At 38.5% G+C, this 4,310-nt stretch overlaps 1 pseudogene; it reads left to right on the forward strand.

The window, feature by feature from the left end:
• The first annotated feature begins 1,503 nt into the window (after positions 1-1,503).
• The window catches only part of LOC132057890 (uncharacterized), a 17,328-nt pseudogene continuing 14,521 nt past the window's right edge, over positions 1,504-4,310 (forward strand).

Consider the following 4,310-nt stretch of genomic DNA (forward strand, 5'->3'; position numbering starts at 1 on the left):
CACAAAATATTTCAAAAATGTTTAAGATTAGACCATTAATATAAATGGGTACGAGTTTGACCATTAATATAAAAAGATAAAATGGATTTGGGTCGAATGCCTCCTCCAACTAAGATAGAATGGACTGTTTTAATGCCTTTAAATGAATTGGACTGATATAGATTTGAGATATTCCGGACCTTATTTACAAAACTTGGACTGATTTTAATAAATAATTTGGAATAAAAACAGACCTTTTCCAGAAAGCATAAGTATAAGAATGGACTTTCAAAACTTAGGGAAAACTTGAGGTATTTTCAGAACCTTTTGGACCAAAAGCCCAAACCTTACGGACAAAAACCAAAGAGAAATACATTTGCACTTTAATTTGAGACTACGTTGGCGTTGGAGTTAGTATATGGTTGAATATTGTGCTTCAATGGATTAAGAAATAATAAACAAATCCTCTTCTTTACTTATACTTATCAAAACCTATACTATTATTAAAAAGGAGATGTACTCTGTTTATTTCCCTATATACATATATACAAACTTATAAGGACTAAACCATAACATTGGACTAAGATAGTATCTACTTAAAGAGAAATCTTAAGTGTTTTTTTGTCCGAAAATGGAATGAATTTAAATCTCTTATAACATTTTTTTTCCAAAGAAAACCAACTCGTTCCCCCTTAAAGGATGTATTTTGCCAAAAAATGGAATGTATGATTAGCATGATTGTTAGCAAGAAAGAAAACATTTTAGCAAATATTCACACTTAATCACACATTGAAGCTCGAAGGTTAACGGTATTCTACAGGTCCTTAATACTAGGGTGAACTTCCATTCGTGGTCATAATTGAACTAACAATGGATTGTTTCAATTGTAGCCATTATTTGCCATATCGTAAATAATTTATAGAATTAATCATAACTAAATACTCAATTAATTATGATAAAATTTCAATAAATTGAATATGCAAAAAATTAAGAATTGAGGAGTAGAGATGATTAATTTTTTTAATTAATCAAATTTCTTGAATTAAACAGAATAAAATACTTGCTAATTGGTGACTTAATAATTTACGCCAATTACATAAGTAATTGTTTGTAAATTGCTTTTCTCTTGGTTAAATTGAGCAGATATATCATAATTGTTGCAATATTATGTAAAAATATGTAAATTAACTTCTAAATGATTTATAATATTATAGAAATTATTTTACCATATAGGAATGGTAAAATATCATCCAACTAATTTTATAAAATCATTTTGACCTCTAAAAATACATGTTTTACTCTGTTTAACATCCAAGGACTCTGGGTAATTGAAAAATTATGGGAGCTCAAAAATTAGGTGTCAACACTTATCTTGGAGAGGCTATAGGACACTAGAAAACTTCAATTTCTTTCTTTCTTTCGTGCTACTTAATTCCAATTCGTATCTAGATGATTCAAATTGGTACTTGACTTTTCATTCTATTCTCTCACAACGGGTGAGGACTCGTGTGGGAGCAGTAGCGAATGAAGTACCCAAGCAGGCCACAGTTAGAGGTGGGGGCTAGGCCTGGGGCAATGGCAAAGGTAGGGGCAGGGGTGTCGCAGCACCAACTAAGGGGGGAGGGGGGGCTCCTGCGCTGGAAAGGCTCGTGCTGGGACCCTCAGGTAGCTCCGAATGAGGCAGCAAATTTTGCAGCAGCACCAGCTCAATCGGATATTATTAGTACTCCAGTGTTGTCAGACATCATGGTCTGAGTGTTGAACCTATTGAACGGTTTGGCAGAGGCAGGCGTGTTACCAGCCGCTGCAAGTAATTAGGGTGTAAGAGTGGCGGTCCAGCTCTAGACCAAGTTTGTGCTCCAGGGACACAACATGCTGTAGCTTGGGCTCCACGTATGGATGAGGCACCAGGACCTGAGGTATTTCCTAGACTAGTGGGAGGGCCGGTGATGACCGGTGATGAGCATGATCTATTTTAGAGATTCACTATGATGAAGCCTCTAGAGTTCTATGGTACTGAGGCTGAGGATTCTTATGAGTTCATCATTGATTATCATGAGAGGCTCCATAAGATGGGGGCGGTTGAGAAGTATGGGGTAGAATTTTTTGGTTTTCAGCTCATGGAAGATGCAAAGCTGTCTTTGGAGGGCTTTTGTGGAGTGTAGGTTAGCGGGTTTGCCTCCGTTGACTTGGACTCAGTTCTATTAGTTCTTCTTGGAGAAGTATGTTCCTCATACCTTGAGGGACAGAAGGCGTGATAAGTTCAGCAATATTGAGCAGGGAAATTCTTCAGTTGCTACTTACGAGGCCTGGTACCACTCTCTGCCTAGTTATGCTCTCCACCTTTAGCCTTCTGAGGAGGAGAGGGTTAGGCATTTCGTGAAAGGATTGAACACTGCTCTTCAGTTGTTAGTTCTTCAGCTTGTACCCAGGGGTTCTTCTTTCCAGGATGTGGTGGATCATGTGAAGACCGTTGAGGGTGTTCGTCAAGATAGTTACAATAAGTATACAGAAAAGAAGGCCCGAAAGGGTGGAATTTTCAGTGATTCATTCTCCAATAGAAAGAGTTCCCAGGTTTATTCAAGACGCCCTATTCAATCAGCTCTACAAGTTTCAGTTGGGGGCCCATCAAGGGCTGGTCAGTACTCTTCCAGCTAGCCAGAGGCCTCTCAGCCCAAATCAGGTTGGTTATTCGGTTTCATTAGTTTATGTCGAGCGGCTTACTTTGGACCGTGTTTGCTTTAAGTGTGGTGAGCAGGGGCATATCAAGAGATTTTGTCCCAGACATAATCAGAGTGGCCAGAGTGCTCAGTTTCAGGCTCCCAGGGCTCCAGTTGCGCCAGGTAGAGGAGGGGGATCTTTTGGTGGGAATCGAGCTCAGACTGGGTGTGGTGGTCACACAGCGGGTAGAGGTAGCACCCAGCCTAGCAGGGACAGTTTCTAGTCATGCAGAGGTGGACATCAGCCCGGTAGGGGTAGGTTTCAGACTGTTCAGAGCGACTGTGGTAGTTCTCAGGTTAGCGGTGGGCATGCCCATTGCTATGCTATGCTAGGTAGGCCAGAGGCTGAGGCCTCTGATGCAGTCATTACTGGTACTATCTCTGTCTGTGACCGGATGGCTTATGTATTATTTGATCCGGGCTCTACTTTTTCATATGTGTCCACTTACTTTTTTAAGGGTTTTGATATGATTTGTGATATGCTTTGACCCCTATCCATGTGTCTACTCCGGTTAGAGATTCAGTGATTGTAGACAGAGTTTATCGGTCTTGTCTTTGTTACGTTTATAGGCTATAGTACATGGGCAGATTTAGTGATTCTACAGATGGTAGATTTTGATGTAATCCTAGGTATGAGTTGGCTAGCTCCTTATCATGCGATTCTAAACTGTCATGCCAAAACAGTCACCTTAGCTATGCCTGGGATATCTAGACTTAAGTAGAAAGGTAACCTTAATCCCTCCCCAAAGAAAATTATTTCCTTTATTCGTACAACAAAGCTAGTGGAGAGGGGGTGTTTGGCTTACTTGGCACATATTCGTGATACTAACTGTTACGGTTCGCATTTTCACAGGCGGGGTTAGCATTCGGAAAAGCTACTTCGAACTCGTTGGTGCTCTTTCAGACTTTGTTTTAAAAGAGTCGTCACCTAATTTTTTGGAAATTAGGAAAACCAGTTTTGAAGGGTTTATTCATACACCGTGAAAAATCCTTCTTAATCCAAAGTTGTAGGTAAGGGTTCTGGTGATCCCCTAGGGAAAGTGTTAGGCACCCTAGTATTAAGGTTCCGTACTATACGATTGACCTTCGAGTTCCAATGTTTGAGTATTGAACTGTTTATTTCCCGCAAAAGTTTTGTCATGTTGCATATCATTTTGAAAAGAAATGAATATATTCCCTTTATATACATGGTATTTAGGTTAGGATTTATGATATCCGAGTATAATTAATTCCTTTTATATATAAGGATAGTAGTCTTTCCTATAGGAAAAGATAGAAAGTTCATTTATTTATTGGATTTGGGTAGCCAAATTTTATCCATGCTTTACTCACACGTGGACCGGATTAATTTGTCTAGTATGCTTTCAGAATATCCTTACCTGAATTTTTATAATTTAAGCGTAATTTGGATTGTTTTGATTTTTAAGAAAAAGAACTTTTTGCACGTTTCGCGTGATCGGTTATTTAGGAAAAAAGATTATACCTATGGTCAAAGAGTCTCATATATACTCATTTTAAAACATACTTGCGTTCATATGTCTATTTTATAACTAAGTCCTAATTTTACTTTAAGGGATAAGAACTTCATTTCAAATAAAACCATTTTTATCA

This window comes from Lycium ferocissimum, chromosome 5, assembly GCF_029784015.1.
Source record: "Lycium ferocissimum isolate CSIRO_LF1 chromosome 5, AGI_CSIRO_Lferr_CH_V1, whole genome shotgun sequence".
NCBI classification, from domain to species: domain Eukaryota; kingdom Viridiplantae; phylum Streptophyta; class Magnoliopsida; order Solanales; family Solanaceae; genus Lycium; species Lycium ferocissimum.